The sequence below is a fragment of the Artibeus jamaicensis genome, unplaced genomic scaffold (assembly GCF_021234435.1).
Source record: "Artibeus jamaicensis isolate MK-2021 breed Jamaican fruit bat unplaced genomic scaffold, CSHL_Jam_final contig_1998, whole genome shotgun sequence".
NCBI classification, from domain to species: Eukaryota; Metazoa; Chordata; class Mammalia; order Chiroptera; family Phyllostomidae; genus Artibeus; species Artibeus jamaicensis.
This window is the reverse complement of record NW_026521407.1, coordinates 3,467,133-3,483,184: the sequence shown is the minus strand read 5'-3', so window position 1 is coordinate 3,483,184 and position 16,052 is coordinate 3,467,133. Positions and strand designations below refer to the sequence as shown.

Here is a 16,052-nt window from a genome sequence, read left to right as displayed (position 1 = left end):
CCGAGGGGCCTTCGCCTCTGCGGCTCAGATGTCAGTATTAAGTGGGGAGACGAGGCAGAACAGGCCCCCTCAAGGTGGGGGCTGGCACGGCCTATGCTCTGGGAGGTTGGGGGGTGGGGATGAAGAAGGGGTCGGCCTCTTGGAGGAAGGCATCTGGGACGGCTTGCTGGAGGAGGTGGCTTTTGGAGATGATGAGGAGGAACCTCTCTCTCGGCGTCTAGGGCCCCTCACTCCCGTACTGACCTGAAGCCTCCTTAACCGCTGGGAGCAAAGCACGCTCCACGCCCTCCTGCCGGCTCCCCCAGGGCACAGCCTGGTCTCCGCAGCCCCTACCTCCTCCACCATGCCTCCCGGCCGTGCGCCTGGGCTATGTGATGGAACCTCTCCAGCCTCATCTGTAGGACGGAGTGAAATACTGCCTCTCACGGTCTTCCTACTGATGCACTGGGGGCTTGCTGCTGACAGCTCCGTGAGAGAGGAGGCCCACTTAACGTAACCCCTCTGGACACACTGGGCCCGTGGGGAGGCAGCAAAGACAGCAGGGGGTTGGGAACTCCAACTCATGAGAGGAAAATGAGATAGTGCAGGCAAACGTCCTTCTCCCCAACTGGCCATAGGGGAGCTGAGGACCCCTGGCCTTCCATCTCCGCTCCCCATCACCAGCTGCCCCCAAGGTCAAGGTCGCTGTTGCCAGCTCACCAGGGCTGACTCTCTCCTGGAATCAGCATTTAACCCCTTGTTTCTTTGGGATCTGAATCCTTCCCCTGAAGGGGGTTGAGAAAGGAGTCTTTAATAGGACATCGCACCCTAACCTAGTCTCTGTGAGGTTTGGAGAGAGGATTTTAACCCCTCTCCATCTCTCCAGACTCTGGGGACAGCCTCCTCCTCGCCATCTTCACAGCCAGCGATCGGTAGGTAAGTCTCTCTGAACCTCGGGATGAAAACATCCTATCAGAAGGATAGCTTATCCCCTTGTCTTACTGTCTAGACCCCGGTGCCGGGACTACCACTTTCACAGGGTGTTGGCTGGGAGGGGCACCTCCACCCGTCTCCCTGCGGGTTCCGTTTGCTGTCGGGGCCCAGGGACACCTGGCTCTGTGGCAGAACCTCACGTTCGGTCGGTCTGCCCTCAGGCTCGAGGACGCTCAGCTCTGGCCGCAGACCCCTAGGTCATTCGAGTTGGAGATGCCCTTCTCGAACGCCCCCTCACACACGCACTTGGTTGTTCTCATCCCTGAGAGGTCCTCCCCTTCTCTTTTCTGTGGTTCTCACCATGGGCAGCACTCAGTCGCCCCGCCCAAGGACTCCCCATCGGGATGTCTGCTTAAGAACTTGAAGGCTCTGGGACTCAGACCTGAAGCCCAAGCACCTGATTTTCTCTTGCACCACTGCCTGGCCTCCAGGAAGCCTGGCCCAGGAACGGGTTTCCTCACTCTAGTGCTATCCTCCAAGTTGACCTTTACCATTGCTGTCTTGATCCCGTACTTAGGTTCTGTTCTCAAGAGCAGACACAGTTCTAACCTTCAGCGGGGATTCCAGGGATTCCAGGCCTCTTTCTCCTAACCATGCCTCTCGTTCAAATTTGCTTCATTCTAACCCTCCCCCTCCCAGACTGTAAAACACTCTGAGTTCCCTCGCTGGAGACCAGGGAGCTGCTCAGTCCTGGGAACAATGGGGCCTACCTCCCAATGCAGAGAAAATACGTGGCGTGTTAAACTCAAGCTGCTTTCCTGCCCCTTCGCCTGCCTTTTTAACACCCTCTCCCTCTTAATGACCCATACTCACCTGGACCCACAGTCAGGGACGACTGTCCATCATCTACAGGAAGTAGTTCTAGAAGAAAGGACTTTCATCCCTACTCCCCAGAACCAGAACAGGTCTAGGTCATTAAAAATAAATTCATCTAAAAAACCAGAGGGGGGAATAATAGGATATAAGCCCCCTTTTCAGGCCCTCTTTTCCCGAGCTGGCTGAACCCCACAAAGCATGACTGACCCTAGTTGTTTTATGGGCCTTTATGCTCAGGACTAGAAATCTACTGGAAGTGCTCAGAAGGTGCCGAGGCTCCGGGAACCCCTGAAATAGGACACGCCAGACCCCAACGACCACCGAACCCTGCACGCAAGGACAGCATAGAAACAAGCCGCAGCCTAATGGGGACGTCCTGCTCCATGACCGCCCCATTACCCGATAAAACTGCAAAGCCCTGACCCCTCAGGGCCGGTGCTGGTGCAGGTCTCCGCGCCCAGCCCTTTCCCTCCTTCAGGAAGGTAAAAATGAAAGAACTTTGCTCTCTGCATTTTCTTCTCCTTGTGAATTCGTTCACAGCCTGTGTCACCCGCCGCCTTAACAGTCTCTCCTTCCAGCCTTTGGATATCAGTGAGGTGAATCTCTGTGGCCTCCTCCAATGACACTGGCCTGTGGCCACATGTCTGTGTCCGTCTGGCTGAGAGGGGCTGAGCTCCTGCAGCCTGAACCAGCGCAGGAAGGAGCTTCGGGCAAGTTCACTGACAGGGACTGGCCCTCCACTCTGTCTAATTTGCCCTGCTCACTTTACATGAAACCCAAGGGTCAGTCACCCAGAACCGTGAATTCTCCAAACTTCCAGGCTTCCCCTCTCATATTCAAACCATATTGTGGTTTTAAGCTTGAGCTCCCTCGCCCCCTGCCACCCTAAGGGCCCTGGGTGCTCCCCTCTCCCTCTGATTTTGGCTTTTGCTGAACTCTCCAAGTCTCTGCCTCTCACCCGTGGGATGCTGGCTCTGTGCTTTGTCAGCCCCGGTGTGGAATGCAAGCCCCACTTTAATTCCTCCCTAAATACTGTTCACCCAAGGCAGTGAAGTTAGAGGATCATTCCCGAGGGGCGGGGTGCCGGGGGGAGAGGAGGCCGACTCAGTGTGAGCTACCACTGGTCTTCCAGCACAGGGCGACGCTCTCATCTCAGCCAGGTTGTTGCCATCTCGGTGGCTCTCAGCCACTCCTCTCCGTCTGTCTGTCTGTCTGTCTGTCTGTCTCTCCTTCCGTCTCTTCTCCACACTCCACTTCCCCACCATCCCACATCTTCCGTCACGAACTCTCTCCCGAAACCCAGAGCCCTCCCAGGCTATTGGCTGGAGCCACACTTTTCTTCATTTCCAGTCCAGAGAGAGCCCGGCAGAGCATTTTCCCAGGCAGAGCTCACTCCCTCCGAGGAATTCTGCCGCCGGCTCTCACAACAGCAAATGCGGTTTTGTGTTCTGCCCACTCCACTTAGATGGGAAAACTGAGCCCCCAAAGAGAAAATGACTTGCCAAGGGCCTTGCAGAGGGGGGAACAAAGCAGGAGTAAGGATCTGGGACTCTTAACGGCCTAAGAGCTGTGTCAGACTCTAGGCAAGTTCATGAGTCTCTCTGGACCACTATTTTATTTTATTTTATTGTGCTGTGAAGGTTTTATTGAAGTGTCACGTACAGACAGAGGAGTGGATGGGTTTTCACAAAACACGCACATTTGCGTAACCAGATCCAGATAGAAAAACAATATTTCCAGGGCCCCGGAGCTCCCTCGGGCCTCCTCCCAGTCTCTGCTTTCCCCGAAGGTTAACGACTATTCTGACTTCTGCCACCATACAGTAGTTTTGCCTATTTCTGAACTTTCTATCAACAGAATCATACAATATGTGTTCTTCCGTATTCTCATTAAGCTTGCGAGATCCATCTGAGCTGCTGCTGCTGCTGCTGCCCGCTGCTCCCCATGGCTGTGGAGCAAGCACATCGACAGATGGCTGGGCCTCCCCTCACTTACCTGCCCTACTGCCGACGGACACCTGATTTCTTTCACTTCGGGACTGCTGACCACGACGCGGTGGTGAACATCCTCACGCGTGTGGTCGGAGCGCCATGTCTGCCTTCCCGCTGGATGCGTGCCCAGATGAGGTAGAATCGCCCGGGCACGGCTACCGAACACGCTCAGCTTTAGGTGGCGTCGTCCTCAAGTTTTCCGCAGTCAGTCGTGCCAACTTACACCCCCACCGGCTGGGTCCAAGAGCGCTACAAGCTTCACACTCCTGCCGATATTTAGGAGCGCCGGTCGTTTTCATTTCAGCTCACGCGGGTTTTACATTTCCTTGGTGACTGATGACATCACATACCTTCCCATAGGTTGGCGGGTTGTTTGCAAAGCCTTCCTTGTGAAATGTCTGTTCAAGTCTCTCCCCCGTTTTCTGTTTGATGGTCCATTGTGTTCCTATTGATCCATAAGGGTTATTTATATATACTGGATACAAGCTCTTTGTATTTCTAATATCATTACCAACTCTGTATCTTGCTTTTTACTTTCTTTAAAAATATTTATTTATTTATTTATTTATTTATTTATTTACTTCTTTGGGAGAGGGGAAGAGAGGAAAGAAGAGAGGGAAAGAAACATCGATTGGTTGCCTCTTGTCCCCAAACCCACAACCTAGATATGTCCCCTGACCAGGAATCGAACCGACATCCTTTCACTTTGCAGGGACGACACCCAACCAATTAAGCCACATCAGTCAGGGCACCTTTTACTTTCTTTTTTCTGGCTTTTTTTTGGTTTAGTTTTTTAAAAATCTTTTAAAGTATATTTTAGTGATTAAGCTATTACAGTTGTCCCACTTTTTTCTCCCCCTCCACCTTGCACCACCCCTCCCACCAGTATTCATCCCCTTAGTTCATGTCCATGGGTTGTATGTATAAGTTCTGTGGCTTCTCCATTTCCCACACTATTCTTAAGCTCCCCTTGTCTATTTTGTACCTGCCATTTATGCTTCTTGTTCCCTGTACCTTTCCTCCCATTTCCCCCCTGCCTCCACCCCACTGATAACTCTCCATGTGATGTCCATTTCTGTGATTTTGTTCCTGTTCTAGTTGTTTGCTTAGTTTGTTTTCATTTTTGTTTTTTAGGTTCAGCTGTTGATAGTTGTTAAGTTTGTTGCCATTTTACTGTTCACAAGTTTGATCTTCCTCTTTTTCTTAGGTAAGTTCCTTTAACATTTCATATAGTAAGGACTTGGTGATGATGAACTCTTTAACTTGACCTTATCTGGAAAGCACTTTATTTTCCCTCCCATTCTAAATGAGAGCTTTGCTGGATAGAGCAATCTTGGATATTAGCTTTTCATGACTTTGAATACTTCTTTCCAGCCCCTTCTTGCCTGAAAGTTTTCTTCTGAGAAATCAGCTGATAATCTTATGGGAACTTCTTTGTAGGTTATTGTTTCCTTTTCTCTTGCTGCTTTTAAGATTCTCTCTTTATCTTTAATCTTGACTAGTGTAATTATGATTGTCTTGGTGTGTTTCTCCTTGGGTCCAATTTTTGGGGATTCTCTGAGCTTCCTGGACTTCCTAGAAATGAGATTTCCTTCATGAGATTGGGGAATTTTTCCTTCATTATTTTTTCAAATAAGTTTTCAATTTCTTTCTCTTCTTCATCTCCTTCTGGCACCTTTATGATTCAGAGGTTGGAATGTTTAAAGTCGTCCCAGAGGTTCCTAAGCCTCTCCTCATTTTTTTGAATTCTTGTTTCTTCATTGTGTTCCAAATCATTGATTTGAACTGTCAGTTCCCTGTATATTTTTCTTTATTTCAATTTGCACAGCCTTCACTTCTTCCTCTATTTTGTGTCCATACTCAATCATTTCTGTGAGCAACCTGATTACCAGTGTTTTGAACTCTGCATCTGATAGGTTGTCTATCTCCTTTTGGTGCTGATTCACCAGTGGGTGGGTTTGTGTACTTTCTAGGACCCTGTGGGTGTCTCCAACAAACTCTCCTGTGAGGCTGGGAGTCTCTTCCACCACCGCAACCCCCACAGTTTTTTACAGCCAGAGTTTTTGAGACTTTAGTTTCCCATGCTGGAACCCTGGGTGGTGCAATCTGTCTCGCTCCCTGGCTTATCCATAGGCGAATGTGAGACCACCAGCTGCCACCTTACCTGCCCAGTCCACTGCCTTGCCGCATGACCTCTCTGGCCCTAGCTGCCCAACTCTGCCCCACCTATCAGCCTGGATAGATGTTTCTTCTCTAACTCCTTGGTTGTCAGACTTCCATACAGTTCAATTTTCTGGCAGTTCTGGTTGTTTTTTGTTTTTAAATTGGTTGTTGTCCTCTTTTGGTTATGTGAGGAGGCAAAGCGTATCTACATACACCTCCATCCTGGCCAGAAGTCAACATCCCCTTTTACTTTCTTAGTGATGACTTTTGAAAAGCAGAAGTTCTTCATTTTAATGAATAATTCATCATGTTTTTTCCTTTATGCTTAGTATTTTGTGTGTTCTGTTTAAGAAATCTTTGCTTACGTCAAAGCCGTAAAGATAGTCTATATTTTCATCTAGTGGTTTTATCATTTTTATTTAAATCTTAATTAATCTGAAATTTATTTTTTGGCATGGGATGAAGGAGGGAGCAAGATACCTTTTCCCATATGAACATCCAATTGACCCAGCATCATTTATTGAAAAGAACCTTCTTTTCCCAGTATATATGGCAGTATCATCTGTGTCAGAAATCGAGTGCCCATATTTGTGTGGATCTGTTCTGGGGCTTTCTTATTTTGTTCTACTGGCCTATCCTTGTACTAATACAACACTGTCTTAATACCTAGTGCTAGAAGTCCTCCAGCTTCGCTCTTCCTTAAGAGTGTCTTGGCTATTCTTAGTCTTTTGCATTTCCATATCAATTTTAGAATTTACAAATTGTCACTACAAATTTTGACAAATTTGTAAATGTGTCAGCTTGTCAGTACACACACATGTGCGTATATACACACACACACAATCTGCTAGGATTTTGACTGGGGTTGCATTGAATCTATAGATTGATTTGGGGAGGATTAACACATTTACAACATTGAGTCTTCCAATCCATGAACATGGTATATTCCCATGGCATTTTAAATGATCTCTCAATAATGTTCTGTAGTTTTCTGTGTATAGTGTGATCTTGCCCTTTTTTTTTGGTTTAAGTTATTTGTAGGTAGGTATTTGATATTTTTATAGTGTATAAATGGTATTGTCTTGTTAATCCCTTTCCATAAGTGTGCATTGGTAGTATATTGAAGAAGATTTTATTTCTTTTTAAAAAATATTTTAGCCCTGGCTGGTGTAGCTCAGTGGATTGAGCTCGGGCCTGCAAACCAGACAATTGCGGTTCAATTCCCAGTCAGGGCACATGCCTGGATCGCAGGCTGGTTCCCTGCAGGCCAGTTCCCAGCAGGCCAGTTCCCAGCAGGGGATGCGCAAAGGGCAACCATACATTGATGTTTCTCTCCCTTTCTCCTTCCCTTCCCCTCTAAAGATAAACAAATTAATTTAAAAAAAATTTTTTTATGTTTTATTTTGGGGGGGTGATGGAGAAAGAGACGGTGAAAAACATGGGTTGGTTGACTTCTGTACATGCCCTGGGGACTGAACCTGCAACTCAGGCATGTTGGGGAATTGGGAGGTGGGGTGGTGCAGGGAGGAATTGGGAAATTAAACCTGCTGGGCTTTTGGTTCAAGGGACAAGAGATGATGCTCAACCAACTGAGCCACACTGTCCGAGCCACACTGGCAGGGGCAAATTTCTTATACTGATCTCGTATCCTTGTATCTAGTGACCTTACTAAATTTACTTATTCATTCACTTTTTTTTTAGATTTTGATATTTCAATTTCTTTTGAACATCAGTCACTTTTTGCGAGCTAGGAAACAGAGCAAACTAAAGTAGTCTAGTTCCCTAGGGATTCAGGCCAAACCTTGTGATCTTCAGCAGAATGACATCATAATGCAAGGCACTAACAAAAGGGATGTAAACTCTAAATAACAATCAATTACCTACATTTTCCTTAGAAAACAGCCAAAAGTCCAGTCCTTAAGAGCATGCTATACAAAACACCTTAGTCTATAGTGGATAGAATTTCCCAAATGACTTGGTGGTGAACCAGATCAGAGCTGACCAAGGAGTGATGAACCAAGAAAGTGTTGACATTTTCAAAACATGCTCTGAGGTCTTAAAATTCCTGACAGCTCTTAATAGGAAAGTGAGTAGAAGATATTACAGATGCATCCACACTAATATTTGATTTTGCCAAGGTCTTCCACTAGAACATGAAGTTACAGCATAGGGGATAAGATACTTAGATATTTTCAAAATAAATTACTCAGTAATAAGAAATCTGACAAACTGCATTCTTCCCTTTGCCACAAGAACAAATGGACAATAAAGACAATTTAAAAGACATGCTGCCCCAGCTGGTGTGGCTCAGTGGATTGAGTGCTGGTCTGCAAACCAAAGGGTTGCTGGTTCAATTCCCAGTCAGGGCACATGTCTGGGTTGCAGGCCAGGTCTCCAGTTGCGAGTGCGAAAGGCAACTGCACATTGATGTTTCTCACCCTCTCTTTCTTTCTCCCTTCTTTCTCTCTAAGAATAATAAGTTAATTTAAAAAAATAGAAATTGTTCAACCCTAAAGAGTGGTGGCGGCGACACTTCCCCCTACAGAACAACCTCTGCTTTTCCATACGATTAACATTGCTATTCTTCCATGATACAGGTTCATGTGGGAAAACTTGTCAGCTTTTTGCCTGGGCCAGGAGGTGAAAAACAGAGCATGCCCTACTTAGCTAATTGTAAGCTGTTAACATCTTCAGGATGGACCCATAAAACCTGGCCATTGTTTCCTTAAACATCTGAAAACCGCAGAATTCCTTAGCCCTGAGCCAGAGTTTCTGCTCAATATCTTAAAACTGAGCTCAGTCTCTGCTCCTCAGGGCTAAAGCGGTGCGAGTCATCAAAGTCTGGAATGTCGTGGTAGGAGTAACCCCAGTAGCCTTTGGAGGCACAGCCAGCAATGCCTGCAGAGGTGGTAGACTCCTGGCAGGAACACCAGGATGCCAATCATCAAGATGGGAATGGCGGTCTGCCCCCCACCCCTCTGCTGATATAGCCTGCCAGCAGGAGGGGGCCTATGGTAATGAGAAAGGCACCAATCAAAAACAGCACTGTACCAAGCGCAGTGGCCTTATATGGAACCTTAGGAGGACGGCTTTTCTTAGACTGAAGGTCAGTGTAGCCATTATCAGTGCTGGAGAGCCTTGGGTATTTCACTTTCCTAACAGGGATTCCATTAGCCAGGTTGGTACGAGATGGCATCATAACTCGCTGACACAGCTAGAGTTGGAGCACCGTGCCAAGTCCCCGGTGAGCCAACGGCTCACTCACTGTTGGAAAGAGAGACGCTCCTGACTCACCCACCTGCTGCCGCCCCACCCCACCCAGGCCAGCTCAGCGCCAGAAATCCACTTATTGATTCTGATAATTTTATGTTTTGGGGATTCTCTCTGGGCACCGTTATGCCATCTACATACCGACAGTTTTATTTCTTCCTGTAGAATTCTCTTACCTTTTTTTTTTCTTGTCTTATTGCTCTGCCTGGGACTTTCATGGCAGCGCCATGCAGATGTGGTGATAGGGAGATCCCGGTCTAGTCCCTGATCTCAGCAGAAAAGCTTTCCCCGTTTCACTATTAAGGTTCACATCAACTCTGTGTGTGCGTGCTGTTTGGAGGTCCTTTTCACAGTACCACTTTTTTGGACACGCTTTTCTAAGAGAATGGTCTGAGGAGCACAGGGCAGGGGCGAGGGACAGGGGGCGCCCTGGGAAGGCCCTGCTTGTCACTCAGAAAACCAAACAGACTGGTCTCCAAAGGGGGAACAACTCCATGATGACTCTGCTCCATGTCCTCCAACAAAACTTGGCCAAAACTTCAATCCAGTAGAGGGGGCCAGTGGACATGTCCCTTTGGCTCTGGAACATGAGGCCAGCGATCTATTTCTGTGGTTCCTCAGGGAAACTGAAACTTACATCAGGGTAATGACTAATCTCAGGTCACACAGCAAGTTAGTGACAGAGTCGGAATAAGAATGGAGAGCCAGCCCCTCTTCGGCCACTGCTCTGTGGTTCTGAGATTTGGGAGATGGCCAGAGGGCAAAATAACGTGCGTGTAAGTTCCAGGAACTGGACAACTTGGTCCAAGCACTGGGCCCAAGACCCACAGTTTCTGTGTAAAGAAGGTGAGCTAGCAGCCCCTCCTTCAGCCAGAGGGGAAGATGGCTCAGGGCTCATGGAGGTGGGAGGCAGGTGGAAACGCTGGCCCTCATTTCTAGTCCTGTGCTGTTTAGAAGAAGGCTTTGGGGAACCTTCTCCAGGTAGGACTCGGACTATCAGCCTGGAAGGGCCCTGGAGGCCAAGCACTTGGACACCAGGACCTCAGGGCTCTGCTGGGTGGGAGGAGCCAATGGCCAGAGAGGGCGATTCCTGGACTGAAGACACATCCGCCCCCAGTTCCACATTCCTGGCGGTGGTGTGGAACTGGGGGCAGACCAAACCCAGAGTTCTTGGATGCCTGGAATACAGACAAAGTCCCAGCAGAGAACCCTGGCCTGGTCCCCCCACTCCTACAACAGACTGTAGGGTGACAGAGAGAAGAGGGTTCCGAAGGGAAAGAGAAAATGGAGGGAGAAGAACAGAACAGACTAGAAAAAGAAAGAGTGAGGATTTAGACATGAGTCCAAGGTGCAAGGGCCTGGGAGGCCCCTGGAGTGAACTGAGCCCGTGGCCTGGGTCAGGGCTGGGGAGAGACAAGCAAACTGAGACACGGAATATCCTAGTGGGGCAGCATTCTCCTCTCCCGCCACCCCTCCCCCACCCATGGGGAATGTGCGGAATGTGATGAGCCGATAAGATCGGGACTCCCATTCCACCTGGCATGGAGCACTTGGGTGGGGTGTTTTGCCACCCCCACCTATTGGAGGGGATTTCAGGGGCAGTGAGGAAGTTTTCAATGGCCATATCCTAAAGGAGAAGTTCACAGGTCTGAGGGTGCGGTGCTCCTCTTGCAGTGCTAACGGGCCAGCTGCCAGGGCCATGGGCATGGCCAGATGCTTTCCAGCTGAGCTGCACTGTGACTCAGAAAGTGTGGGGCCTGGGCAAAGGAAGGGGTTCCTGATTGCCAGGGCAGCTGGGGCAGAGGGGCGGTGGAGAGGAGCAGAGCCATGGCTGGCACCCTCCCAGAGGACAGGTCTCCACGGCTGCTGGGCAAGAAAACCATCCGAAGCCCTGTCCAGAGTGACCCCAGTGGGTGCTGCCCCACCCCCACTGGGTCTGGAGTGCAGTCCCTAAGAAGCAGAGTAGGGCTCTGTGGTCCTCATTGAGGTGGGGTCCTCCAGTTCCACCCAAGGCAGTTACTTGGGCACACAGACACTCTCAGATGTGTCCTTAGCATCCAAGCTTACCCCTGCCCACCCTGCCTTCCTGCGGCTCTGTGGGTTTCCTCACCTCCACTGAGAACTTCAGCCCATGCTTATCGAGCCCTGCTACATACCAGGCACCGTGCCAGGTCCTGAGGCTTTGATGATGAGTGAGGCGGCTGTTCCTGCCCTCCTGAGGCTGTACCTCAGGGGACGGAGTAAATAGCCAAGGCATGGATGATTCCAGCACATGCTCCGGAAGGAAACACGGGTGCTGGGAGCTGAGAGGAAGGGGAGGAGGGAGAGAACAAGGCTTGAGAAAGGTGGGAAGGGTGCAGCCTCAAGGCCCCGGGACCTGGGCTTGCTCCAGGTACCTGCTTTCTGCTCTTTGAATGGACATTTCTGAGGAAGGTTGCTAGAACAGAGCAAAGGGAAAGGAGTGTGGGGGGAGCATGGGGGGCTGGTGGTTTGAGGGTCGACCTGTTTGGAGGAAGGACAGAGGAAGAGAAAACCTCAGCCCCAGGAATCACCTTGTGGTTACACCTGTGGCCTGCTGCCTATCTCCCTGAGACCTGGTGGGAGGACGCCCAAACCTTGCCCAGGGCCCACTGCCCATTGGCTCTCGCTGCAGAACGGTGGGCGGGGGCACCACCCCGCACGGTTGCAGTGGGAACAGACCCAGGCAGCAGCCTGCCCCACAGACACCATTCAGCTGTTGGGACCCTGGCCTCGGGCATATGACCTGCTGCTGAGCAGAGAGCTGGGCTAAGGCTGTAGAACAGAGGCCTCGTATTGGCCACTTTTGTTTCTACCTCACACCCAGCACAATGCCTGCTGGCGCATATAAGGAGCCCAAAGTGCTTGGGGAATAAAAACCATGAATGAATAAACAAATTCATCAGCCAATCTGAGTTTCCAAGCAGCTAGAGTTCCCACCAGTTAGAAATGGGTAGCCCTGCCACCTGGTGGCGATTGAGATAATTGCAGCCACTGGTCCGCGCCCAGCATGGCCCTTCTCCCCAGGGCTAACCCCCTGAACGGCAACCATTCACACTGATCTGAAAAAAAGTAGTGGTACATATATACAACGGGCTGTTACTTGGCCATAAAAAAGAATGGAGTACTACCCTTTGCGACGGCATGAATGGACCTGGAGCATTATGTTAAGTGGGAAATAAGACAGTCAGAAAGAGACAAGCACCATATGATTTCAGTCATATGTAGACTCTAATGAACAAAATGAGCCAACAAGCCAAACAGTGACAGCCTGGTAGATGGAGAGCAGGCTGACAGCTGGCGGTGGGGGCTGGGTGGGAGGTGTGAGGGAGGGAACAGAAAAGATAAAAGAGAGAAACTCTTGGACACAAACAACAGTCTGGTGATTATGGGGTGGGGGAGGGGTCGAGGGAGGTCGAGGCGGCATGCTGGGTGGGGGCGGGGGATAAATGGGGGTGGGCGGAGACTTGGCTTGGGGTGGCAGGCGCACGACACGGGCGCCCACGATGTGTTGTGGACTTGTGCACCTGAAACCTGGATAATTTGGTTAGCCTGCTACATTTGATAAAAAGGAAAACAAATCTTACCATTTGTGGCAGCAGGGATGAACCCAGAGGAGTTATGCTAAGTGAAGTAAGTCGGACAGAGGAAGACAGATACCATAGGATTTTGCTTATATGTGGAACCTTAAGAACAAAATAACCGGAAAAAAAAACCAGAAACAGACTCATGGATACAGAGGACAGACTGCTGGGTGCCAGAAGGGAGGGGTGTCGGGGGGCTGGTGAAGGGAGGGCGCAGCACAGATGGGCCGTTACACAGCAGTCACAGGGATGTCAAGTGCAGCACAGGGAAGACAGTCAGTGACATTGTGATAACTGTGTGTGGTGCCAGGTGGGGACTTGAAATACTGGTGGAGTCACTTGGTAAAGCATATAATTGTCTAACCACTATGCTGTACATCTGACACGAATGCAAAATAATATCGAATGTTAGAAGGAGAAGAAGAAACTGACCCAGGGACCGTCTCGGCCCCCTCCCTGCCCCAGCCCACACCGCCTTATTTTCCCGCACACCCCTGGCGGGTTTCTTTCACTTTTTAAAGCCTCCAAGGAAAGAGATTCCTCCCTCACCTCTGCTCCTGTTCAATCTCACCTGTGGTCTCCCCTTTATGTCCTCCTGTCCTTTCTTGTCCTCAAAGCAGAAAGAGAATGAGACCCCTCCCCTCACTCAGACAGGGGGGTCGGCCTGAGGAGGTCGGCCTGGCCTGGCAGGAATTCTGTCTGTCTGTTTGTCTGTCCGCCTGCCTCTTCCCCCACTTACAAATATATTAAGTTAGTTGGTTTGTGCCAGAATGGGTCGTTTACATCTGCTTCTCAATTAATGTGGGGAAACTTGACCTTTTCCCCCTAAGAGGAAGGAGGACAGATTCCAGGCTGCTCTGAGGGGCCTGGACAGCCCCAGGGGGCCACCAGGGGCCTGGAGCCACACTCTGCCATTCACCATACAGAGCAGGGCACAATGGGGACACACAAGAGCCCACCAGCTCTAAATAAAACTAGGAAGCAACAAGCCCAGAGAGGGACGCTGAGGCCTGGGCGGGGCAGGGCAGTGAGGTGAGGAAGGAAGGGGGATGGAGGGGTATTTGGGAGGCTGGAGCAGTAACACTGGGGGATTGACTGACTGTGGTCCATGGGAGGGTAGTAAACTGAGTAACTGGCAGTGCTGTTGCTAAGAGGGGGAGCAGCAGAAGAGCATGTTTAGGGATGAAGACCGTGAGTTCGATTTCCAACAGATGGTGGTTCAGCTGCCCGTGGGACATCCAAGTTACAGCATCCAGACAACACTAGGACTGCCAGCTCTCGACTCAGGGGAAGGCCTTGTGCCGAAACTGTACCTCTAAAGGCCATGAGAGTGCAGGGAACACGTGAACTGAGCGCAGGAGCAGGGTCCCAGGGCATCCTGGGATGCCTCGGCTGAGTCCAAGTGCTGGGAAGGAGCAGGAATCTGACATGGCCTCTGTCCTTGAGAAAATCCTTGTCCAGCGATAAGCAAGACATGTTAATAGATCATCTCATATAATATGGGAAGTGATAAAGTGGATGCATGTTCGCTTGGCTCCAGGGATCTGGCCAAAAACAATTTAGCGGAAAGCGCTTTGGCTCCCCGCCGAGGGGGAATGGACAGCTGAGAACGCTTTTGCCTGCACAGCGTCTGTTCCCTCTTCTGGTGAAAGCCCCTCTTTAGGGATCCACCTCTCCCTCCAGCGCTGCCTTCCACTCTGGGGTGAGTGCAGGACCCAGGCTGAGCCATTCCCTTTAAACACAGCAAGTTGTTCAAGGGCAAGATGTGACCCACGGGCACCGGCTAAGACGCACACCCAGGCCTGTGTCTGGGGAAGTGCTTTCCGGCTAAGACTGCTGGGAGAGGATCATGTCAGCTCAGGCAGGGAGGGGGGCCACAGGAAGCCCACAGAGGCAGGGTGGACCTGGTGACATCATTTGGATTCTGTGAAGTGCGTCCAGGGCCTGGCTTTCTTTAGGCAGCGAAACCCTTCCCCCACTGCAGTGAGCTTTCCAGAGGCCAGTCTGGGCCAGAGCCGTACCAGACACACACACACAAACAAACAATATAATATTGAACCTGTGGCTGTTTTTATGACTTTAACATAAAAATATGAAAATGGGTATTTATTTGAAGTTACATGCTATTCTCTATTGGTTTTCTGGTCCATAAATGCTGATATTTAAACAAAAGAACAATAGGATTAGTTAAAAGAAGCAATTAGTACTAATGGATAGCAGGACTAATTAAAAATATATGTGGGAGAAAGATATAACTGTGTCATTGTGACATCTCTTTTTGTCCTCTGAGACAATTTTAAAAATTCATTTTAACTCTTTTAAAATTTATTTTGAATTAGCGTTGCCATACAATATTTTATTAGTTTTAGATGTACTTCATATTGATTCAACATATTTTAACTCCTTAAAATTCTATATTGGATATTTAAATCCTGTTAGCTCCATTATTTTGTATTCTTAAGGTACATGAATGTAAGACTGTTAAAAAAGAGAACATAAAGTCCCAAGCAGGTTTGATTGCCAGTCAGGACACATACAAGAAGCAACCAATGAATGAAAAAATAAGTGGAACAATAAATCGATCTCTCTCCCCCTCTCCCCGCCTCTCTAAAATCAATAAATTTAAAAATTCGAAAGAGAATATAAATGTAATAGGACAAATCAAACAGATATTAGCCATATTTAATTTTTTAAAAGCGCAATGACCCATTTCTTTCTGTCCCATGACAGTGGCGGGATGGTTCTACTCTTTCTGTTTTCCATCCCAATAACGCTCTCAGCCCTGCCCCCAGCCTTTACTTAGGGCAGCCGCCTTTTCTTTTACGCAGACCGTTGAACTTAGCATTCACTGTGACTTACAGCTCTGCTCTTATCAAGCCCACGTGATGCTGGTTCTGTGCGCTGGTCCAGTGCGATGACATCAAACTGAACGGCCTCTCCACAAAGGCAGCCAGGCACTGAATGCTTGGGAGCTCACTTATGGCAACAGCAGGTCTTCGGCCTCGTGGCCATTACGGCTCTTCTTCCAAATGTCTGGCCACTCGGGAGCTACAGACCAGCTGCTCATCCACCGGCTCCTTTTACATCTAGGAATTTCCTCATGTCCACTGTCAATGTCTAAAACACCTTTCGTCTTGAAACACTGGAATGTCATCAGAAATTTAACTTCTTTCTCAGGGAAAGTGTTTTTCCCCCATTGTTTATTTATTATTATTTTAATTTATTTTATTGATTATGA

The 16,052-nt window shown here is 49.2% G+C and overlaps 1 pseudogene; it reads right to left on the bottom strand.

Annotated features, from left to right (window-relative positions):
- Nucleotides 1-8,718: 8,718 nt before the first annotated feature.
- Nucleotides 8,719-9,141, bottom strand: LOC119052599 (transmembrane protein 230-like; annotated as a pseudogene).
- Nucleotides 9,142-16,052: the final 6,911 nt, after the last annotated feature.